General features: G+C 36.9%; 1 long non-coding RNA gene across 1 annotated transcript; it reads left to right on the top strand.

Moving 5' to 3' along the window:
- The first annotated feature begins 1,252 nt into the window (after positions 1–1,252).
- LOC127864109 (uncharacterized) lies at positions 1,253–2,665 on the top strand. Its single transcript, XR_008041471.1, has 3 exons — positions 1,253–1,300; positions 1,680–1,748; positions 2,613–2,665. It is a non-coding gene; the product is annotated as an uncharacterized LOC127864109 (long non-coding RNA).
- The last annotated feature ends 23,252 nt before the right edge of the window (positions 2,666–25,917 follow it).

Genomic DNA, 25,917 nt, shown 5'->3' with positions numbered 1-25,917 from the left:
ATATTTTATCGAGTCTAAATCGCGATGAATTGCAAAGTTAATGCCAAACTCATGTGCCTTAATGTATCAAGTACCACCTCATAATTTAATTAATGCCTCCACTGCTTATAGTCAACAATTATTAAATAATTGTTCATTACTGTTAATTCACAGTAACTATCATGTTGGGCAAGTGCGACACTGGTGCAATCTTGATCGGGCTCATGGTTGACAGACTGGGACGAATGGCTGTTGCCGCTGCACTCAAGGAAAGAGATTTTGACTGTATGTTATATTCATAACACCGCCGAAATTAACATTATTGACTTAAATTAAATAAATTGTCATTGAAGGTTGCGCCTTGTTGCACATATTTTTGGACATATAAATGACGTTATCTCTGAAATAGTTACAATTTGAAAATGCCTTCCTCAACATAAATGAAAATGTTACCCCTTCAAAGTATCAAACAATCAGTATATTTGTATATCAGTATCAAAAACTCGAAACAATTTTTTCCATTTAATATTATTGTGCTCCTTACTAAACGTATTAAACAATACTGACGTTTAATTACAAATATATGTCCCTGTGTTTTAATTCGGGGCAATATTAAACTTTTTTTACCGACCCAAAAAGTCGCCTGAAAATGTAATCTGTTCCAGTTGAATTTATAGTAACCTCTGTATCTATGTACTTCGACAGATGTACAATATATTTCTGCTTGTATATGTGAGCAAATACTTACACCTTAAATAATTCTTCATTTTCAATCAAATGCTATTGTGGATACTTACTAAACATGAAACACCTTACATTCCTACATGTGTGTATGAACTTTTAACTGTTCTCATTGCAGTCTTGATCAATCGTTGCGAAACCGTGCACAAAGCTATTGAAATTATATCGGTAAGTTATCTTTGTTTTCTACTACACGAATTTGACTAATTGCAAACATAATACGTGACTTATGTGCTGTCATTGTTAACTGTGTCGATAATATTCTAAGTTCGATTATTTTATTCTGTAACAAACATAACTATAGGCCATTAACCTGGACGTTGATAGAAAGATTCACTTGTCAGAATGTACTCAGTGAACACAAACACAATATTCAAACATTCCTGTCTGTTAAGAGTCTATACAACCAGCTCATTTTCGTATAAATCACTTGATTTTAGGGATGACATTATCCCCGCCAATGATTCTCTCAGTGCTAATGTTTGTATTTGGTAATGCTCAGAATGAAGCTTTGCTGTATTTCAGGAGGCCTCAAGTGATTATCTGAGGGAGCTTGGTTTCAATAAAAGAAAACTTGAATGTAAGATTTAATGCATATGATAATTTTAAGACGCTCTCCAGAAGTCTTCCAAAAATTGTGTTGAGCAAAGGACACCTTATCGATCAACAAACATAATCGCCGCTGTGAATGAATAGTAAATCGGTTGTAGTTTTGATGTTCGTTTTTTTATTTGCACTATCTGCTGATGTGTCTATGGTAAACGAGCAGATATTCATTTAATAATTTTTTTACATAGAATGTATACCAGGTCTTCGTACATAAGGAACATATTGAAAACTAGTTACATCGATTACTTTCGTGAAGATGATGATGACGACGACGTGATTGATGATGATTATGGTGTTTTGTTTGCTGCTGATGATTATTACTTCAATATGATAATTAACACTTTGTACAGGCCTCAGTCTACAGGCAGAGGGAGAGTTATTTGAGCTTGCCACCATGATCATGGGTACACACCCATCCGGTGAGTCTTTAACATGCAGTAGTGCTGTTAATATTTGGGAAGTGTTGCTCTACATATCAGTTGCATTAGTCATAGCATCATCATAAGCTTACTTATATATGAAGGATAAACTTGTTTGGAGCTATCGATCTATTTTAAAGGCATAGTAATTAAATTGAATGCGTTTTAATTCCCTTTTATTATTGTTTAATTTGAGTTACAATGCTATGACGTTAAATTTTATTTACACTTAAATGTATTATGAATATTGCTGGGCCAAGTGTGAGGTTGAGCGCTCTATAACCAGGTTTAAACCCCAATGCTTTGCATTGACCGTTCCAAGGCGGTGACCCCAGTTTTATTCATATTTTGTGTTTATGTTGGTTTGTATTGTGCTGTTTGTACTGTTTGGGCAATCTGTCACTTGCCTTAAATAAAGGGCCAACTAATTGTTTTTAATGAAAATTCAATACTGCTCCAGCAGCTGGAGTTTCACTTCTTTATATTGAATGATGTTAAGGTTGTCAAAATCAATCTTTGTAAACTAATGGATACATACGTCCCGCTGTCGTTCACGTAATGAAATCAAACTTTTAGGATAAATCCCTTGCAGACTCTTAAAGGGAATCACTTGAGAAGTTCTTTTGGAGATTAAAATAAATGAAAGGCCACGAGAACATGTATTATGTTATTGATACCAATAACTTAATTACCGTTTCAGACTTTATATTTACAACTATACCGATGCCTCTATACAGTGGATTGCATTTTTACTAGACCTGTCGGTTACAAACACAGAAAATGAATTTATTGATTTTCAATTATTGTTGCATGTCATACTATTTCGAAACATGCTAACCCGTTGTATTTTGCTCTTTCTTTCAGAATACTCTTTCCCCCAAAAATTCGAGGACCAGTTTGCCGACTGTGAAAGCGAGTTAGAAAGCCGAAAATAGGTGCGTGCTGAATTATATCTGTAGAATATGGATGTTTGTCGTAAACCTTCGCACTATCACTATGTTCTCAAGATGTTGAATGACCGTCAGTTGCATAGCTTTGTATGCGAGGAATTATTTTATAAGCTTGATTATCTTTCTTCCTAATAAAAGTCGTCATGTTCCAGGACTTCTATAAATAGTTCCTCCTCAAACAAAAATTAGCGATGAGAGGTCATTTTTAGGACCGTCTGATAAGCAAATTGTACCGTTTTTGCGCTTTAAAATATAATAATGACAAAACAAAACGTGAAAATATATTATTACTTTAAACAATATTTCATTTAAAAAAAATTTACTATTGTAAAAACATTTCATGCAAAGCTTTCCCAGTTTTTATATTTCTTAAACCGGTTTTGAAATTCTTAATACAAGTGAAGGTTATTTAGGAGCAGCTCAAAATAAAACCCCTTGTTTAACCTTTATATTCCCATGCTTAAATAACGCATATGTTCATTTGAGCCTCTCTCAGGCTTAAATGCGCATGCGTCAAGTGCCGTCCCATATAAGCCTGTTTAGTCCCACAAACTGGTTTTTATGCTCATGCGTAAAGTGCCGTTCCAGATTGGCCTGTTTAGTCCGCACAGGCTAAACAAGAGCAACATTTCCGCATATGCTTGATTAACAGTTAGACGAGACTTCCTTCAAATGACAAAGTCCATAAAAGCGGTAGGCGTAGTCCCTGAATACCCTGTGCGAACTGCACAGGCTACTCGGGGAGACACCATATGCACATGCAATGAGTCAAGTGGTTCCATAACGTGGCTTTATTTCATCATGTTTGCATTTTCAGCCATAGCTTATGGCCAGTGCATTTTATGCAAGTGTCCCTCTTTTCACACAGTTCAACTGTTAAAAAACCTTGTAGAACAAAAGTCTGGAGGTGCAGGTGCAGCAGGTGCTTGTCGGTTATGGGTTGGTGAGCATGACCGCTATGGATATGGGGTGCTGCGAGCCACAGTGGCCGGCAAGCGCATACATCTGCAACCGGCTTGCGTTCTTTTTGCACTTCTTGGGTACAAAGATTTTGACAGACACAATGAATGTTTCACATATATGTCACAACAAACGTGCATTAAGGTGGAACATTTGTCGTACGCCCCAGTCGGTGAATAATTCTCGAAAAAGTGCTTGGCGACAAGAGAATGCACTGGTCATCATGGTTACCCGAAGTGTATTATGTGAAAGGTAACTGGTTTGTTGATCACACATTGTTTTAAATCTCTGATTTCTTGTTTTTGTTTCTAGTTAAGATGTTCTTTGTCAATCTGCACATTGCAAACAGATCTAATAACTTATTCCATAACTATGGTCCCAGCTGAAGATGATGGCTGAGATGAATACAGTGAGTCTTTCAGTAGTGGAAGGTTTGAAACCCGTTTTCGCAAAAAGTATCTGGTTTGCTTATATTGAAAGGATTCCTTTCTTCGTGAATGATAAGTGCTCCGTTTGTCAATATGTTGTAAATTCCTGTACATCTGTGAATGCTGTTTTACTTTAATACCGACAGTGCGAGCCAAAATAAACGTGGCTCTGCCTTTTCCAAGTGTTTGAGAATGGGTTGCTGAATGGCATAGGCCGGCAAAAATTCCTTTTCAACATGTGAATTTTGGGGCACGTTGAAAATGTCGAGTGCAAACTCTCACATCTGTTCCATTGTACAGATTGCTTACATATTGAAGTGTTTCGGTATCAAAGTACTGATATAGTGTCTTTGAGACGGCTGCTATCCGTATTCGAAAGATGAAGGTGCTGTCCGTATGGCAAATGTTTTACGCTGTACTTTCGAATGCTTGACATGTGGTGCTGGCACACGGTAGACGCTTTTGAGCACTTTGAATGATCGTTGCTGAAACACGGAATTATGTTAGATAGAGCCTGTGAACTTCTTGTTACAAAGTAATTGCTATCGTTTGATTTTATTGTCTTTAAATTTGAAGTTCCATTCGCAAACGTGTTCGAACACCACTGGCAAGCATTTATGTAGTTTGTTTTGTCCTGTGTGCCCAACATTTTTAATCCAGTTTAATCCAGAAAATACTTTTTTTGTATGTGCAAAGGTTTGTTTAATCCCATCTGATAAGTGCCAAGGTTCTTGTTTTTCCCTGTGCTGTATCTATTTTGTTAATTTTTAAGATTGGCCAGTGGTCATCTCTATAACTTTTGGATTACCTCCCTTCATTGGGAATTTGTCATAGAATTTGGCAGCCAAAGCCATGTTAATCAAATGTTTACATTACTCAAAGTACTGTGCTTGTTTGTAGAAGAAAATTCAGTGGTAGGTTTGCATAAGAAAAGGTAAATCATGTAATTAATGGGCTTTTTTAATGAAAATATGTAAAAACTTTCAAAATATTTACCTTTTGCTATGCTTTTGAGGATTTTTCAGCACCAATGCATTGATCAGAAGTGTTTGGCTGAATTATCATTTGGACATCATTTTTTAAATGATACAAAAATGCAGTGTTTATTGAAATTTGCTTGCAAACATAATGCAATTCCTGGCTCAGTAGTACAGTCTGCAGATAGTGGGAAACAGTGCTGAATGACCAAATTATCATGTGTAGAAAACAAGGTAAAAAATACACGAGTCGTCCCAGGATTTTAAAATTTATTGTACACACTCATATATGAGTAAACCTCATGAAAATAGTCAACTTTGTGATTCTACCATAGTATGTGTTTCTTAAGGTAAAGTGTCAATTTTTCAAGTCCTGTCAAAAACATTTAATTGCATTTAAAAATGTTGCTGAACATGTCAGCATTTTATTTTCGACAATATTTCCAATCGGAAAACACTAACACCAGCATACTAAGGGCTCAAACAAAGGGAGGTAACTCAATGTCTGGTATTGGCAATTTTTTATTTATGCACATTAATGGATCTTTACAAGTTTTATTGACCATATTTACCAATTTACAACTGCTTACAAAGATTATTGTGCTAAAGCGAGAGTCCAATAGTGAAATGTAAGGTTTTTCCGGGGGGAAAATGGACAAAAACAGCATTAATATCCATACTTGTTTGCATTTTCAGCCATAGCTTATGGCCAGTGCATTTTATGCAAGTGTCCCTTCTTTCACACAGTTCAACGGTTAAAAAACCTTGTAGAACAAAAGTCTGGAGGTGCAGGTGCAGCAGGTGCTTGTCGGTTATGGGTGGGTGAGCATGACCGCTATGGATATGGGGTGCTGCGAGCCACAGTGGCCGGCAAGCGCATACATTTCCTCGCACACCGGCTTGCGTTCTTTTTGCACTTCTTGGGTACAAAGATTTTGACAGACACAATGAATGTTTCACATATATGTCACAACAAAACGTGCATTAAGGTGGAACATTTGTCGTATGAGCCCCAGTCGGTGAATAATTCTCGAAAAAAGTGCTTGGCGACAAGAGAATGCACTGGTCATCATGGTTACCCGAAGTGTATTATGTGAAAGGTAACTGGTTTGTTGATCACTGTTTACATTGTTTTAAATCTCTGATTTCTTGTTTTTGTTTCTAGTTAAGATTGTTCTTTGTCAATCTGCACATTGCAAACAGATCTAATAACTTATTCCATAACTATGGTCCCCAGCTGAAGATGATGGCTGAGATGAATACAGTGAGTCTTTCAGTAGTGGAAGGTTTGAAACCCGTTTTCGCAAAAAGTATCTGGTTTGCTTATATTGAAAGGATTCCTTTCTTCGTGAATGATAAGTGCTCCGTTTGTCAATATGTTGTAAATTCCTGTACATCTGTGAATGCTGTTTTACTTTAATACCGACAGTGCGAGCCAAAATAAACGTGGCTCTGCCTTTTCCAAGTGTTTGAGAATGGGTTGCTGAATGGCATAGGCCGGAAAAATTCCTTTTCCAACATGTGAATTTTGGGGCATAGTTGAAAATTGTCGAGTGCAAACTCTCACATCTGTTTCCATTGTACAGATTGCTTACATATTGAAGTGTTTCGGTATCAAAAGTACTTGATATAGTGTCTTTGAGACGGCTGCTATCCGTATTCGAAAGATGAAGGTGCTGTCCGTATGGCAAATGTTTTACGCTGTACTTTCGAATGCTTGACATGTGGTGCTGGCACACGGTAGACGCTTTTGAGCACTTTGAATGATCGTTGCTGAAACACGGAATTATGTTAGATAGAGCCTGTGAACTTCTTGTTACAAAGTAATTGCTATCGTTTGATTTTATTGTCTTTAAATTTTGAAGTTCCATTCGCACACGTGTTCGAACACCACTGGCAAGCATTTTTATGTAGTTTGTTTTGTCCTGTGTGCCCAACATTTTTAATCCAGTTTAATCCAGAAAATACTTTTTTTGTATGTGCAAAGGTTTGTTTAATCCCATCTGATAAGTGCCAAGGTTCTTGTTTTTCCCTGTGCTGTATCTATTTTTGTTAATTTTTAAGATTGGCCAGTGGTCATCTCTATAACTTTTGGATTACCTCCCTTTCATTGGGAGATATTGTCATTTTAGTCCATTGTGGCAGCCAAAGCCATGTTTAATCAAATGTTTACATTACTCAAAGTACTGTGCTTGTTTGTAGAAGAAAATTCAGTGGTAGGTTTGCATAAGAAAAGGTAAATCATGTAATTAAATGGGCTTTTTTAAATGAAAATATGTAAAAACTTTCAAATATTTACCTTTTTGCTATGCTTTTTGAGGATTTTTCAGCACCAATGCATTGATCAGAAGTGTTTGGCTGTTAATTATCATTTGGACATCATTTTTTAAATGATTGGGTACAAAAATGCAGTGTTTATTGAAATTTGCTTGCAAACATAATGCAATTCCTGGCTCAGTAGTACAGTCTGCAGATAGTGGGAAACAGTGCTGAAAATGACCAAATTATCATGTGTAGAAAACAAGGCATAAAAAATACACGAGTCGTCCCAGGATTTTAAAATTTATTGTACACACTCATATATGAGTAAACCTCATGAAAATAGTCAACTTTCCTGATTCTACCATAGTATGGTGTTTCTTAAGGTAAAGTGTCAATTTTTCAAGTCCTGTCAAAAACATTTAATTGCATTTAAAAATGTTGCTGAACATGTCAGCATTTTATTTTCGACAATATTTCCAATCGGAAAACACTAACACCAGCATACTAAGGGCTCAAACAAAGGGAGGTAACTCAATGTCTGGTATTGGCAATTTTTTATTTATGCACATTAATGGATCTTTACAAGTTTTATTGACCATATTTACCAATTTACAACTGCTTACAAAGATTATTGTGCTAAAGCGAGAGTCCAATAGTGAAATGTAAGGTTTTTCCGGGGGGAAAATGGACAAAAACAGCATTAATATCCATACTTGTTTGCATTTTCAGCCATAGCTTATGGCCAGTGCATTTTATGCAAGTGTCCCTTCTTTTCACACAGTTCAACGGTTAAAAAACCTTGTAGAACAAAAGTCTGGAGGTGCAGGTGCAGCAGGTGCTTGTCGGTTATGGGTGGGTGAGCATGACCGCTATGGATATGGGGTGCTGCGAGCCACAGTGGCCGGCAAGCGCATACATTTCCTCGCACACCGGCTTGCGTTCTTTTTGCACTTCTTGGGTACAAAGATTTTGACAGACACAATGAATGTTTCACATATATGTCACAACAAAACGTGCATTAAGGTGGAACATTTGTCGTATGAGCCCCAGTCGGTGAATAATTCTCGAAAAAAGTGCTTGGCGACAAGAGAATGCACTGGTCATCATGGTTACCCGAAGTGTATTATGTGAAAGGTAACTGGTTTGTTGATCACTGTTTACATTGTTTTAAATCTCTGATTTCTTGTTTTTGTTTCTAGTTAAGATTGTTCTTTGTCAATCTGCACATTGCAAACAGATCTAATAACTTATTCCATAACTATGGTCCCCAGCTGAAGATGATGGCTGAGATGAATACAGTGAGTCTTTCAGTAGTGGAAGGTTTGAAACCCGTTTTCGCAAAAAGTATCTGGTTTGCTTATATTGAAAGGATTCCTTTCTTCGTGAATGATAAGTGCTCCGTTTGTCAATATGTTGTAAATTCCTGTACATCTGTGAATGCTGTTTTACTTTAATACCGACAGTGCGAGCCAAAATAAACGTGGCTCTGCCTTTTCCAAGTGTTTGAGAATGGGTTGCTGAATGGCATAGGCCGGAAAAATTCCTTTTCCAACATGTGAATTTTGGGGCATAGTTGAAAATTGTCGAGTGCAAACTCTCACATCTGTTTCCATTGTACAGATTGCTTACATATTGAAGTGTTTCGGTATCAAAAGTACTTGATATAGTGTCTTTGAGACGGCTGCTATCCGTATTCGAAAGATGAAGGTGCTGTCCGTATGGCAAATGTTTTACGCTGTACTTTCGAATGCTTGACATGTGGTGCTGGCACACGGTAGACGCTTTTGAGCACTTTGAATGATCGTTGCTGAAACACGGAATTATGTTAGATAGAGCCTGTGAACTTCTTGTTACAAAGTAATTGCTATCGTTTGATTTTATTGTCTTTAAATTTTGAAGTTCCATTCGCACACGTGTTCGAACACCACTGGCAAGCATTTTTATGTAGTTTGTTTTGTCCTGTGTGCCCAACATTTTTAATCCAGTTTAATCCAGAAAATACTTTTTTTGTATGTGCAAAGGTTTGTTTAATCCCATCTGATAAGTGCCAAGGTTCTTGTTTTTCCCTGTGCTGTATCTATTTTTGTTAATTTTTAAGATTGGCCAGTGGTCATCTCTATAACTTTTGGATTACCTCCCTTTCATTGGGAGATATTGTCATTTTAGTCCATTGTGGCAGCCAAAGCCATGTTTAATCAAATGTTTACATTACTCAAAGTACTGTGCTTGTTTGTAGAAGAAAATTCAGTGGTAGGTTTGCATAAGAAAAGGTAAATCATGTAATTAAATGGGCTTTTTTAAATGAAAATATGTAAAAACTTTCAAAATATTTACCTTTTTGCTATGCTTTTTGAGGATTTTTCAGCACCAATGCATTGATCAGAAGTGTTTGGCTGTTAATTATCATTTGGACATCATTTTTTAAATGATTGGGTACAAAAATGCAGTGTTTATTGAAATTTGCTTGCAAACATAATGCAATTCCTGGCTCAGTAGTACAGTCTGCAGATAGTGGGAAACAGTGCTGAAAATGACCAAATTATCATGTGTAGAAAACAAGGCATAAAAAATACACGAGTCGTCCCAGGATTTTAAAATTTATTGTACACACTCATATATGAGTAAACCTCATGAAAATAGTCAACTTTCCTGATTCTACCATAGTATGGTGTTTCTTAAGGTAAAGTGTCAATTTTTCAAGTCCTGTCAAAAACATTTAATTGCATTTAAAAATGTTGCTGAACATGTCAGCATTTTATTTTCGACAATATTTCCAATCGGAAAACACTAACACCAGCATACTAAGGGCTCAAACAAAGGGAGGTAACTCAATGTCTGGTATTGGCAATTTTTTATTTATGCACATTAATGGATCTTTACAAGTTTTATTGACCATATTTACCAATTTACAACTGCTTACAAAGATTATTGTGCTAAAGCGAGAGTCCAATAGTGAAATGTAAGGTTTTTCCGGGGGGAAAATGGACAAAAACAGCATTAATATCCATACTTGTTTGCATTTTCAGCCATAGCTTATGGCCAGTGCATTTTATGCAAGTGTCCCTTCTTTTCACACAGTTCAACGGTTAAAAAACCTTGTAGAACAAAAGTCTGGAGGTGCAGGTGCAGCAGGTGCTTGTCGGTTATGGGTGGGTGAGCATGACCGCTATGGATATGGGGTGCTGCGAGCCACAGTGGCCGGCAAGCGCATACATTTCCTCGCACACCGGCTTGCGTTCTTTTTGCACTTCTTGGGTACAAAGATTTTGACAGACACAATGAATGTTTCACATATATGTCACAACAAAACGTGCATTAAGGTGGAACATTTGTCGTATGAGCCCCAGTCGGTGAATAATTCTCGAAAAAAGTGCTTGGCGACAAGAGAATGCACTGGTCATCATGGTTACCCGAAGTGTATTATGTGAAAGGTAACTGGTTTGTTGATCACTGTTTACATTGTTTTAAATCTCTGATTTCTTGTTTTTGTTTCTAGTTAAGATTGTTCTTTGTCAATCTGCACATTGCAAACAGATCTAATAACTTATTCCATAACTATGGTCCCCAGCTGAAGATGATGGCTGAGATGAATACAGTGAGTCTTTCAGTAGTGGAAGGTTTGAAACCCGTTTTCGCAAAAAGTATCTGGTTTGCTTATATTGAAAGGATTCCTTTCTTCGTGAATGATAAGTGCTCCGTTTGTCAATATGTTGTAAATTCCTGTACATCTGTGAATGCTGTTTTACTTTAATACCGACAGTGCGAGCCAAAATAAACGTGGCTCTGCCTTTTCCAAGTGTTTGAGAATGGGTTGCTGAATGGCATAGGCCGGAAAAATTCCTTTTCCAACATGTGAATTTTGGGGCATAGTTGAAAATTGTCGAGTGCAAACTCTCACATCTGTTTCCATTGTACAGATTGCTTACATATTGAAGTGTTTCGGTATCAAAAGTACTTGATATAGTGTCTTTGAGACGGCTGCTATCCGTATTCGAAAGATGAAGGTGCTGTCCGTATGGCAAATGTTTTACGCTGTACTTTCGAATGCTTGACATGTGGTGCTGGCACACGGTAGACGCTTTTGAGCACTTTGAATGATCGTTGCTGAAACACGGAATTATGTTAGATAGAGCCTGTGAACTTCTTGTTACAAAGTAATTGCTATCGTTTGATTTTATTGTCTTTAAATTTTGAAGTTCCATTCGCACACGTGTTCGAACACCACTGGCAAGCATTTTTATGTAGTTTGTTTTGTCCTGTGTGCCCAACATTTTTAATCCAGTTTAATCCAGAAAATACTTTTTTTGTATGTGCAAAGGTTTGTTTAATCCCATCTGATAAGTGCCAAGGTTCTTGTTTTTCCCTGTGCTGTATCTATTTTTGTTAATTTTTAAGATTGGCCAGTGGTCATCTCTATAACTTTTGGATTACCTCCCTTTCATTGGGAGATATTGTCATTTTAGTCCATTGTGGCAGCCAAAGCCATGTTTAATCAAATGTTTACATTACTCAAAGTACTGTGCTTGTTTGTAGAAGAAAATTCAGTGGTAGGTTTGCATAAGAAAAGGTAAATCATGTAATTAAATGGGCTTTTTTAAATGAAAATATGTAAAAACTTTCAAAATATTTACCTTTTTGCTATGCTTTTTGAGGATTTTTCAGCACCAATGCATTGATCAGAAGTGTTTGGCTGTTAATTATCATTTGGACATCATTTTTTAAATGATTGGGTACAAAAATGCAGTGTTTATTGAAATTTGCTTGCAAACATAATGCAATTCCTGGCTCAGTAGTACAGTCTGCAGATAGTGGGAAACAGTGCTGAAAATGACCAAATTATCATGTGTAGAAAACAAGGCATAAAAAATACACGAGTCGTCCCAGGATTTTAAAATTTATTGTACACACTCATATATGAGTAAACCTCATGAAAATAGTCAACTTTCCTGATTCTACCATAGTATGGTGTTTCTTAAGGTAAAGTGTCAATTTTTCAAGTCCTGTCAAAAACATTTAATTGCATTTAAAAATGTTGCTGAACATGTCAGCATTTTATTTTCGACAATATTTCCAATCGGAAAACACTAACACCAGCATACTAAGGGCTCAAACAAAGGGAGGTAACTCAATGTCTGGTATTGGCAATTTTTTATTTATGCACATTAATGGATCTTTACAAGTTTTATTGACCATATTTACCAATTTACAACTGCTTACAAAGATTATTGTGCTAAAGCGAGAGTCCAATAGTGAAATGTAAGGTTTTTCCGGGGGGAAAATGGACAAAAACAGCATTAATATCCATACTTGTTTGCATTTTCAGCCATAGCTTATGGCCAGTGCATTTTATGCAAGTGTCCCTTCTTTTCACACAGTTCAACGGTTAAAAAACCTTGTAGAACAAAAGTCTGGAGGTGCAGGTGCAGCAGGTGCTTGTCGGTTATGGGTGGGTGAGCATGACCGCTATGGATATGGGGTGCTGCGAGCCACAGTGGCCGGCAAGCGCATACATTTCCTCGCACACCGGCTTGCGTTCTTTTTGCACTTCTTGGGTACAAAGATTTTGACAGACACAATGAATGTTTCACATATATGTCACAACAAAACGTGCATTAAGGTGGAACATTTGTCGTATGAGCCCCAGTCGGTGAATAATTCTCGAAAAAAGTGCTTGGCGACAAGAGAATGCACTGGTCATCATGGTTACCCGAAGTGTATTATGTGAAAGGTAACTGGTTTGTTGATCACTGTTTACATTGTTTTAAATCTCTGATTTCTTGTTTTTGTTTCTAGTTAAGATTGTTCTTTGTCAATCTGCACATTGCAAACAGATCTAATAACTTATTCCATAACTATGGTCCCCAGCTGAAGATGATGGCTGAGATGAATACAGTGAGTCTTTCAGTAGTGGAAGGTTTGAAACCCGTTTTCGCAAAAAGTATCTGGTTTGCTTATATTGAAAGGATTCCTTTCTTCGTGAATGATAAGTGCTCCGTTTGTCAATATGTTGTAAATTCCTGTACATCTGTGAATGCTGTTTTACTTTAATACCGACAGTGCGAGCCAAAATAAACGTGGCTCTGCCTTTTCCAAGTGTTTGAGAATGGGTTGCTGAATGGCATAGGCCGGAAAAATTCCTTTTCCAACATGTGAATTTTGGGGCATAGTTGAAAATTGTCGAGTGCAAACTCTCACATCTGTTTCCATTGTACAGATTGCTTACATATTGAAGTGTTTCGGTATCAAAAGTACTTGATATAGTGTCTTTGAGACGGCTGCTATCCGTATTCGAAAGATGAAGGTGCTGTCCGTATGGCAAATGTTTTACGCTGTACTTTCGAATGCTTGACATGTGGTGCTGGCACACGGTAGACGCTTTTGAGCACTTTGAATGATCGTTGCTGAAACACGGAATTATGTTAGATAGAGCCTGTGAACTTCTTGTTACAAAGTAATTGCTATCGTTTGATTTTATTGTCTTTAAATTTTGAAGTTCCATTCGCACACGTGTTCGAACACCACTGGCAAGCATTTTTATGTAGTTTGTTTTGTCCTGTGTGCCCAACATTTTTAATCCAGTTTAATCCAGAAAATACTTTTTTTGTATGTGCAAAGGTTTGTTTAATCCCATCTGATAAGTGCCAAGGTTCTTGTTTTTCCCTGTGCTGTATCTATTTTGTTAATTTTTAAGATTGGCCAGTGGTCATCTCTATAACTTTTGGATTACCTCCCTTTCATTGGGAGATATTGTCATTTTAGTCCATTGTGGCAGCCAAAGCCATGTTTAATCAAATGTTTACATTACTCAAAGTACTGTGCTTGTTTGTAGAAGAAAATTCAGTGGTAGGTTTGCATAAGAAAAGGTAAATCATGTAATTAAATGGGCTTTTTTAAATGAAAATATGTAAAAACTTTCAAAATATTTACCTTTTTGCTATGCTTTTTGAGGATTTTTCAGCACCAATGCATTGATCAGAAGTGTTTGGCTGTTAATTATCATTTGGACATCATTTTTTAAATGATTGGGTACAAAAATGCAGTGTTTATTGAAATTTGCTTGCAAACATAATGCAATTCCTGGCTCAGTAGTACAGTCTGCAGATAGTGGGAAACAGTGCTGAAAATGACCAAATTATCATGTGTAGAAAACAAGGCATAAAAAATACACGAGTCGTCCCAGGATTTTAAAATTTATTGTACACACTCATATATGAGTAAACCTCATGAAAATAGTCAACTTTCCTGATTCTACCATAGTATGGTGTTTCTTAAGGTAAAGTGTCAATTTTTCAAGTCCTGTCAAAAACATTTAATTGCATTTAAAAATGTTGCTGAACATGTCAGCATTTTATTTTCGACAATATTTCCAATCGGAAAACACTAACACCAGCATACTAAGGGCTCAAACAAAGGGAGGTAACTCAATGTCTGGTATTGGCAATTTTTTATTTATGCACATTAATGGATCTTTACAAGTTTTATTGACCATATTTACCAATTTACAACTGCTTACAAAGATTATTGTGCTAAAGCGAGAGTCCAATAGTGAAATGTAAGGTTTTTCCGGGGGGAAAATGGACAAAAACAGCATTAATATCCATACTTGTTTGCATTTTCAGCCATAGCTTATGGCCAGTGCATTTTATGCAAGTGTCCCTTCTTTTCACACAGTTCAACGGTTAAAAAACCTTGTAGAACAAAAGTCTGGAGGTGCAGGTGCAGCAGGTGCTTGTCGGTTATGGGTGGGTGAGCATGACCGCTATGGATATGGGGTGCTGCGAGCCACAGTGGCCGGCAAGCGCATACATTTCCTCGCACACCGGCTTGCGTTCTTTTTGCACTTCTTGGGTACAAAGATTTTGACAGACACAATGAATGTTTCACATATATGTCACAACAAAACGTGCATTAAGGTGGAACATTTGTCGTATGAGCCCCAGTCGGTGAATAATTCTCGAAAAAAGTGCTTGGCGACAAGAGAATGCACTGGTCATCATGGTTACCCGAAGTGTATTATGTGAAAGGTAACTGGTTTGTTGATCACTGTTTACATTGTTTTAAATCTCTGATTTCTTGTTTTTGTTTCTAGTTAAGATTGTTCTTTGTCAATCTGCACATTGCAAACAGATCTAATAACTTATTCCATAACTATGGTCCCCAGCTGAAGATGATGGCTGAGATGAATACAGTGAGTCTTTCAGTAGTGGAAGGTTTGAAACCCGTTTTCGCAAAAAGTATCTGGTTTGCTTATATTGAAAGGATTCCTTTCTTCGTGAATGATAAGTGCTCCGTTTGTCAATATGTTGTAAATTCCTGTACATCTGTGAATGCTGTTTTACTTTAATACCGACAGTGCGAGCCAAAATAAACGTGGCTCTGCCTTTTCCAAGTGTTTGAGAATGGGTTGCTGAATGGCATAGGCCGGAAAAATTCCTTTTCCAACATGTGAATTTTGGGGCATAGTTGAAAATTGTCGAGTGCAAACTCTCACATCTGTTTCCATTGTACAGATTGCTTACATATTGAAGTGTTTCGGTATCAAAAGTACTTGATATAGTGTCTTTGAGACGGCTGCTATCCGTATTCGAAAGATGAAGGTGCTGTCCGTATGGCAAATGTTTTACGCTGTACTTTCGAATGCTTGACATGTGGTGCTGGCACACGGTAGACGCTTTTGAGCACTTTGAATGATCGTTGCTGAAACACGGAATTATGTTAGATAGAGCCTGTGAACTTCTTGTTACAAAGTAATTGCTATCGTTTGATTTTATTGTCTTTAAATTTTGAAGTTCCATTCGCACACGTGTTCGAACACCACTGGCAAGCATTTTTATGTAGTTTGTTTTGTCCTGTGTGCCCAACATTTTTAATCCAGTTTAATCCAGAAAATACTTTTTTTGTATGTGCAAAGGTTTGTTTAATCCCATCTGATAAGTGCCAAGGTTCTTGTTTTTCCCTGTGCTGTATCTATTTTTGTTAATTTTTAAGATTGGCCAGTGGTCATCTCTATAACTTTTGGATTACCTCCCTTTCATTGGGAGATATTGTCATTTTAGTCCATTGTGGCAGCCAAAGCCATGTTTAATCAAATGTTTACATTACTCAAAGTACTGTGCTTGTTTGTAGAAGAAAATTCAGTGGTAGGTTTGCATAAGAAAAGGTAAATCATGTAATTAAATGGGCTTTTTTAAATGAAAATATGTAAAAACTTTCAAAATATTTACCTTTTTGCTATGCTTTTTGAGGATTTTTCAGCACCAATGCATTGATCAGAAGTGTTTGGCTGTTAATTATCATTTGGACATCATTTTTTAAATGATTGGGTACAAAAATGCAGTGTTTATTGAAATTTGCTTGCAAACATAATGCAATTCCTGGCTCAGTAGTACAGTCTGCAGATAGTGGGAAACAGTGCTGAAAATGACCAAATTATCATGTGTAGAAAACAAGGCATAAAAAATACACGAGTCGTCCCAGGATTTTAAAATTTATTGTACACACTCATATATGAGTAAACCTCATGAAAATAGTCAACTTTCCTGATTCTACCATAGTATGGTGTTTCTTAAGGTAAAGTGTCAATTTTTCAAGTCCTGTCAAAAACATTTAATTGCATTTAAAAATGTTGCTGAACATGTCAGCATTTTATTTTCGACAATATTTCCAATCGGAAAACACTAACACCAGCATACTAAGGGCTCAAACAAAGGGAGGTAACTCAATGTCTGGTATTGGCAATTTTTTATTTATGCACATTAATGGATCTTTACAAGTTTTATTGACCATATTTACCAATTTACAACTGCTTACAAAGATTATTGTGCTAAAGCGAGAGTCCAATAGTGAAATGTAAGGTTTTTCCGGGGGGAAAATGGACAAAAACAGCATTAATATCCATACTTGTTTGCATTTTCAGCCATAGCTTATGGCCAGTGCATTTTATGCAAGTGTCCCTTCTTTTCACACAGTTCAACGGTTAAAAAACCTTGTAGAACAAAAGTCTGGAGGTGCAGGTGCAGCAGGTGCTTGTCGGTTATGGGTGGGTGAGCATGACCGCTATGGATATGGGGTGCTGCGAGCCACAGTGGCCGGCAAGCGCATACATTTCCTCGCACACCGGCTTGCGTTCTTTTTGCACTTCTTGGGTACAAAGATTTTGACAGACACAATGAATGTTTCACATATATGTCACAACAAAACGTGCATTAAGGTGGAACATTTGTCGTATGAGCCCCAGTCGGTGAATAATTCTCGAAAAAAGTGCTTGGCGACAAGAGAATGCACTGGTCATCATGGTTACCCGAAGTGTATTATGTGAAAGGTAACTGGTTTGTTGATCACTGTTTACATTGTTTTAAATCTCTGATTTCTTGTTTTTGTTTCTAGTTAAGATTGTTCTTTGTCAATCTGCACATTGCAAACAGATCTAATAACTTATTCCATAACTATGGTCCCCAGCTGAAGATGATGGCTGAGATGAATACAGTGAGTCTTTCAGTAGTGGAAGGTTTGAAACCCGTTTTCGCAAAAAGTATCTGGTTTGCTTATATTGAAAGGATTCCTTTCTTCGTGAATGATAAGTGCTCCGTTTGTCAATATGTTGTAAATTCCTGTACATCTGTGAATGCTGTTTTACTTTAATACCGACAGTGCGAGCCAAAATAAACGTGGCTCTGCCTTTTCCAAGTGTTTGAGAATGGGTTGCTGAATGGCATAGGCCGGAAAAATTCCTTTTCCAACATGTGAATTTTGGGGCATAGTTGAAAATTGTCGAGTGCAAACTCTCACATCTGTTTCCATTGTACAGATTGCTTACATATTGAAGTGTTTCGGTATCAAAAGTACTTGATATAGTGTCTTTGAGACGGCTGCTATCCGTATTCGAAAGATGAAGGTGCTGTCCGTATGGCAAATGTTTTACGCTGTACTTTCGAATGCTTGACATGTGGTGCTGGCACACGGTAGACGCTTTTGAGCACTTTGAATGATCGTTGCTGAAACACGGAATTATGTTAGATAGAGCCTGTGAACTTCTTGTTACAAAGTAATTGCTATCGTTTGATTTTATTGTCTTTAAATTTTGAAGTTCCATTCGCACACGTGTTCGAACACCACTGGCAAGCATTTTTATGTAGTTTGTTTTGTCCTGTGTGCCCAACATTTTTAATCCAGTTTAATCCAGAAAATACTTTTTTTGTATGTGCAAAGGTTTGTTTAATCCCATCTGATAAGTGCCAAGGTTCTTGTTTTTCCCTGTGCTGTATCTATTTTTGTTAATTTTTAAGATTGGCCAGTGGTCATCTCTATAACTTTTGGATTACCTCCCTTTCATTGGGAGATATTGTCATTTTAGTCCATTGTGGCAGCCAAAGCCATGTTTAATCAAATGTTTACATTACTCAAAGTACTGTGCTTGTTTGTAGAAGAAAATTCAGTGGTAGGTTTGCATAAGAAAAGGTAAATCATGTAATTAAATGGGCTTTTTTAAATGAAAATATGTAAAAACTTTCAAAATATTTACCTTTTTGCTATGCTTTTTGAGGATTTTTCAGCACCAATGCATTGATCAGAAGTGTTTGGCTGTTAATTATCATTTGGACATCATTTTTTAAATGATTGGGTACAAAAATGCAGTGTTTATTGAAATTTGCTTGCAAACATAATGCAATTCCTGGCTCAGTAGTACAGTCTGCAGATAGTGGGAAACAGTGCTGAAAATGACCAAATTATCATGTGTAGAAAACAAGGCATAAAAAATACACGAGTCGTCCCAGGATTTTAAAATTTATTGTACACACTCATATATGAGTAAACCTCATGAAAATAGTCAACTTTCCTGATTCTACCATAGTATGGTGTTTCTTAAGGTAAAGTGTCAATTTTTCAAGTCCTGTCAAAAACATTTAATTGCATTTAAAAATGTTGCTGAACATGTCAGCATTTTATTTTCGACAATATTTCCAATCGGAAAACACTAACACCAGCATACTAAGGGCTCAAACAAAGGGAGGTAACTCAATGTCTGGTATTGGCAATTTTTTATTTATGCACATTAATGGATCTTTACAAGTTTTATTGACCATATTTACCAATTTACAACTGCTTACAAAGATTATTGTGCTAAAGCGAGAGTCCAATAGTGAAATGTAAGGTTTTTCCGGGGGGAAAATGGACAAAAACAGCATTAATATCCATACTTGTTTGCATTTTCAGCCATAGCTTATGGCCAGTGCATTTTATGCAAGTGTCCCTTCTTTTCACACAGTTCAACGGTTAAAAAACCTTGTAGAACAAAAGTCTGGAGGTGCAGGTGCAGCAGGTGCTTGTCGGTTATGGGTGGGTGAGCATGACCGCTATGGATATGGGGTGCTGCGAGCCACAGTGGCCGGCAAGCGCATACATTTCCTCGCACACCGGCTTGCGTTCTTTTTGCACTTCTTGGGTACAAAGATTTTGACAGACACAATGAATGTTTCACATATATGTCACAACAAAACGTGCATTAAGGTGGAACATTTGTCGTATGAGCCCCAGTCGGTGAATAATTCTCGAAAAAAGTGCTTGGCGACAAGAGAATGCACTGGTCATCATGGTTACCCGAAGTGTATTATGTGAAAGGTAACTGGTTTGTTGATCACTGTTTACATTGTTTTAAATCTCTGATTTCTTGTTTTTGTTTCTAGTTAAGATTGTTCTTTGTCAATCTGCACATTGCAAACAGATCTAATAACTTATTCCATAACTATGGTCCCCAGCTGAAGATGATGGCTGAGATGAATACAGTGAGTCTTTCAGTAGTGGAAGGTTTGAAACCCGTTTTCGCAAAAAGTATCTGGTTTGCTTATATTGAAAGGATTCCTTTCTTCGTGAATGATAAGTGCTCCGTTTGTCAATATGTTGTAAATTCCTGTACATCTGTGAATGCTGTTTTACTTTAATACCGACAGTGCGAGCCAAAATAAACGTGGCTCTGCCTTTTCCAAGTGTTTGAGAATGGGTTGCTGAATGGCATAGGCCGGAAAAATTCCTTTTCCAACATGTGAATTTTGGGGCATAGTTGAAAATTGTCGAGTGCAAACTCTCACATCTGTTTCCATTGTACAGATTGCTTACATATTGAAGTGTTTCGGTATCAAAAGTACTTGATATAGTGTCTTTGAGACGGCTGCTATCCGTATTCGAAAGATGAAGGTGCTGTCCGTATGGCAAATGTTTTACGCTGTACTTTCGAATGCTTGACATGTGGTGCTGGCACACGGTAGACGCTTTTGAGCACTTTGAATGATCGTTGCTGAAACACGGAATTATGTTAGATAGAGCCTGTGAACTTCTTGTTACAAAGTAATTGCTATCGTTTGATTTTATTGTCTTTAAATTTTGAAGTTCCATTCGCACACGTGTTCGAACACCACTGGCAAGCATTTTTATGTAGTTTGTTTTGTCCTGTGTGCCCAACATTTTTAATCCAGTTTAATCCAGAAAATACTTTTTTTGTATGTGCAAAGGTTTGTTTAATCCCATCTGATAAGTGCCAAGGTTCTTGTTTTTCCCTGTGCTGTATCTATTTTTGTTAATTTTTAAGATTGGCCAGTGGTCATCTCTATAACTTTTGGATTACCTCCCTTTCATTGGGAGATATTGTCATTTTAGTCCATTGTGGCAGCCAAAGCCATGTTTAATCAAATGTTTACATTACTCAAAGTACTGTGCTTGTTTGTAGAAGAAAATTCAGTGGTAGGTTTGCATAAGAAAAGGTAAATCATGTAATTAAATGGGCTTTTTTAAATGAAAATATGTAAAAACTTTCAAAATATTTACCTTTTTGCTATGCTTTTTGAGGATTTTTCAGCACCAATGCATTGATCAGAAGTGTTTGGCTGTTAATTATCATTTGGACATCATTTTTTAAATGATTGGGTACAAAAATGCAGTGTTTATTGAAATTTGCTTGCAAACATAATGCAATTCCTGGCTCAGTAGTACAGTCTGCAGATAGTGGGAAACAGTGCTGAAAATGACCAAATTATCATGTGTAGAAAACAAGGCATAAAAAATACACGAGTCGTCCCAGGATTTTAAAATTTATTGTACACACTCATATATGAGTAAACCTCATGAAAATAGTCAACTTTCCTGATTCTACCATAGTATGGTGTTTCTTAAGGTAAAGTGTCAATTTTTCAAGTCCTGTCAAAAACATTTAATTGCATTTAAAAATGTTGCTGAACATGTCAGCATTTTATTTTCGACAATATTTCCAATCGGAAAACACTAACACCAGCATACTAAGGGCTCAAACAAAGGGAGGTAACTCAATGTCTGGTATTGGCAATTTTTTATTTATGCACATTAATGGATCTTTACAAGTTTTATTGACCATATTTACCAATTTACAACTGCTTACAAAGATTATTGTGCTAAAGCGAGAGTCCAATAGTGAAATGTAAGGTTTTTCCGGGGGGAAAATGGACAAAAACAGCATTAATATCCATACTTGTTTGCATTTTCAGCCATAGCTTATGGCCAGTGCATTTTATGCAAGTGTCCCTTCTTTTCACACAGTTCAACGGTTAAAAAACCTTGTAGAACAAAAGTCTGGAGGTGCAGGTGCAGCAGGTGCTTGTCGGTTATGGGTGGGTGAGCATGACCGCTATGGATATGGGGTGCTGCGAGCCACAGTGGCCGGCAAGCGCATACATTTCCTCGCACACCGGCTTGCGTTCTTTTTGCACTTCTTGGGTACAAAGATTTTGACAGACACAATGAATGTTTCACATATATGTCACAACAAAACGTGCATTAAGGTGGAACATTTGTCGTATGAGCCCCAGTCGGTGAATAATTCTCGAAAAAAGTGCTTGGCGACAAGAGAATGCACTGGTCATCATGGTTACCCGAAGTGTATTATGTGAAAGGTAACTGGTTTGTTGATCACTGTTTACATTGTTTTAAATCTCTGATTTCTTGTTTTTGTTTCTAGTTAAGATTGTTCTTTGTCAATCTGCACATTGCAAACAGATCTAATAACTTATTCCATAACTATGGTCCCCAGCTGAAGATGATGGCTGAGATGAATACAGTGAGTCTTTCAGTAGTGGAAGGTTTGAAACCCGTTTTCGCAAAAAGTATCTGGTTTGCTTATATTGAAAGGATTCCTTTCTTCGTGAATGATAAGTGCTCCGTTTGTCAATATGTTGTAAATTCCTGTACATCTGTGAATGCTGTTTTACTTTAATACCGACAGTGCGAGCCAAAATAAACGTGGCTCTGCCTTTTCCAAGTGTTTGAGAATGGGTTGCTGAATGGCATAGGCCGGAAAAATTCCTTTTCCAACATGTGAATTTTGGGGCATAGTTGAAAATTGTCGAGTGCAAACTCTCACATCTGTTTCCATTGTACAGATTGCTTACATATTGAAGTGTTTCGGTATCAAAAGTACTTGATATAGTGTCTTTGAGACGGCTGCTATCCGTATTCGAAAGATGAAGGTGCTGTCCGTATGGCAAATGTTTTACGCTGTACTTTCGAATGCTTGACATGTGGTGCTGGCACACGGTAGACGCTTTTGAGCACTTTGAATGATCGTTGCTGAAACACGGAATTATGTTAGATAGAGCCTGTGAACTTCTTGTTACAAAGTAATTGCTATCGTTTGATTTTATTGTCTTTAAATTTTGAAGTTCCATTCGCACACGTGTTCGAACACCACTGGCAAGCATTTTTATGTAGTTTGTTTTGTCCTGTGTGCCCAACATTTTTAATCCAGTTTAATCCAGAAAATACTTTTTTTGTATGTGCAAAGGTTTGTTTAATCCCATCTGATAAGTGCCAAGGTTCTTGTTTTTCCCTGTGCTGTATCTATTTTTGTTAATTTTTAAGATTGGCCAGTGGTCATCTCTATAACTTTTGGATTACCTCCCTTTCATTGGGAGATATTGTCATTTTAGTCCATTGTGGCAGCCAAAGCCATGTTTAATCAAATGTTTACATTACTCAAAGTACTGTGCTTGTTTGTAGAAGAAAATTCAGTGGTAGGTTTGCATAAGAAAAGGTAAATCATGTAATTAAATGGGCTTTTTTAAATGAAAATATGTAAAAACTTTCAAAATATTTACCTTTTTGCTATGCTTTTTGAGGATTTTTCAGCACCAATGCATTGATCAGAAGTGTTTGGCTGTTAATTATCATTTGGACATCATTTTTTAAATGATTGGGTACAAAAATGCAGTGTTTATTGAAATTTGCTTGCAAACATAATGCAATTCCTGGCTCAGTAGTACAGTCTGCAGATAGTGGGAAACAGTGCTGAAAATGACCAAATTATCATGTGTAGAAAACAAGGCATAAAAAATACACGAGTCGTCCCAGGATTTTAAAATTTATTGTACACACTCATATATGAGTAAACCTCATGAAAATAGTCAACTTTCCTGATTCTACCATAGTATGGTGTTTCTTAAGGTAAAGTGTCAATTTTTCAAGTCCTGTCAAAAACATTTAATTGCATTTAAAAATGTTGCTGAACATGTCAGCATTTTATTTTCGACAATATTTCCAATCGGAAAACACTAACACCAGCATACTAAGGGCTCAAACAAAGGGAGGTAACTCAATGTCTGGTATTGGCAATTTTTTATTTATGCACATTAATGGATCTTTACAAGTTTTATTGACCATATTTACCAATTTACAACTGCTTACAAAGATTATTGTGCTAAAGCGAGAGTCCAATAGTGAAATGTAAGGTTTTTCCGGGGGGAAAATGGACAAAAACAGCATTAATATCCATACTTGTTTGCATTTTCAGCCATAGCTTATGGCCAGTGCATTTTATGCAAGTGTCCCTTCTTTTCACACAGTTCAACGGTTAAAAAACCTTGTAGAACAAAAGTCTGGAGGTGCAGGTGCAGCAGGTGCTTGTCGGTTATGGGTGGGTGAGCATGACCGCTATGGATATGGGGTGCTGCGAGCCACAGTGGCCGGCAAGCGCATACATTTCCTCGCACACCGGCTTGCGTTCTTTTTGCACTTCTTGGGTACAAAGATTTTGACAGACACAATGAATGTTTCACATATATGTCACAACAAAACGTGCATTAAGGTGGAACATTTGTCGTATGAGCCCCAGTCGGTGAATAATTCTCGAAAAAAGTGCTTGGCGACAAGAGAATGCACTGGTCATCATGGTTACCCGAAGTGTATTATGTGAAAGGTAACTGGTTTGTTGATCACTGTTTACATTGTTTTAAATCTCTGATTTCTTGTTTTTGTTTCTAGTTAAGATTGTTCTTTGTCAATCTGCACATTGCAAACAGATCTAATAACTTATTCCATAACTATGGTCCCCAGCTGAAGATGATGGCTGAGATGAATACAGTGAGTCTTTCAGTAGTGGAAGGTTTGAAACCCGTTTTCGCAAAAAGTATCTGGTTTGCTTATATTGAAAGGATTCCTTTCTTCGTGAATGATAAGTGCTCCGTTTGTCAATATGTTGTAAATTCCTGTACATCTGTGAATGCTGTTTTACTTTAATACCGACAGTGCGAGCCAAAATAAACGTGGCTCTGCCTTTTCCAAGTGTTTGAGAATGGGTTGCTGAATGGCATAGGCCGGAAAAATTCCTTTTCCAACATGTGAATTTTGGGGCATAGTTGAAAATTGTCGAGTGCAAACTCTCACATCTGTTTCCATTGTACAGATTGCTTACATATTGAAGTGTTTCGGTATCAAAAGTACTTGATATAGTGTCTTTGAGACGGCTGCTATCCGTATTCGAAAGATGAAGGTGCTGTCCGTATGGCAAATGTTTTACGCTGTACTTTCGAATGCTTGACATGTGGTGCTGGCACACGGTAGACGCTTTTGAGCACTTTGAATGATCGTTGCTGAAACACGGAATTATGTTAGATAGAGCCTGTGAACTTCTTGTTACAAAGTAATTGCTATCGTTTGATTTTATTGTCTTTAAATTTTGAAGTTCCATTCGCACACGTGTTCGAACACCACTGGCAAGCATTTTTATGTAGTTTGTTTTGTCCTGTGTGCCCAACATTTTTAATCCAGTTTAATCCAGAAAATACTTTTTTTGTATGTGCAAAGGTTTGTTTAATCCCATCTGATAAGTGCCAAGGTTCTTGTTTTTCCCTGTGCTGTATCTATTTTTGTTAATTTTTAAGATTGGCCAGTGGTCATCTCTATAACTTTTGGATTACCTCCCTTTCATTGGGAGATATTGTCATTTTAGTCCATTGTGGCAGCCAAAGCCATGTTTAATCAAATGTTTACATTACTCAAAGTACTGTGCTTGTTTGTAGAAGAAAATTCAGTGGTAGGTTTGCATAAGAAAAGGTAAATCATGTAATTAAATGGGCTTTTTTAAATGAAAATATGTAAAAACTTTCAAAATATTTACCTTTTTGCTATGCTTTTTGAGGATTTTTCAGCACCAATGCATTGATCAGAAGTGTTTGGCTGTTAATTATCATTTGGACATCATTTTTTAAATGATTGGGTACAAAAATGCAGTGTTTATTGAAATTTGCTTGCAAACATAATGCAATTCCTGGCTCAGTAGTACAGTCTGCAGATAGTG

This window comes from Dreissena polymorpha, unplaced genomic scaffold, assembly GCF_020536995.1.
Source record: "Dreissena polymorpha isolate Duluth1 unplaced genomic scaffold, UMN_Dpol_1.0 chrUn125, whole genome shotgun sequence".
NCBI lineage: Eukaryota > Metazoa > Mollusca > Bivalvia > Myida > Dreissenidae > Dreissena > Dreissena polymorpha.
The sequence above is the reverse complement of the archived record's forward strand: the minus strand, read 5'-3'. Positions and strand labels throughout refer to the sequence as shown.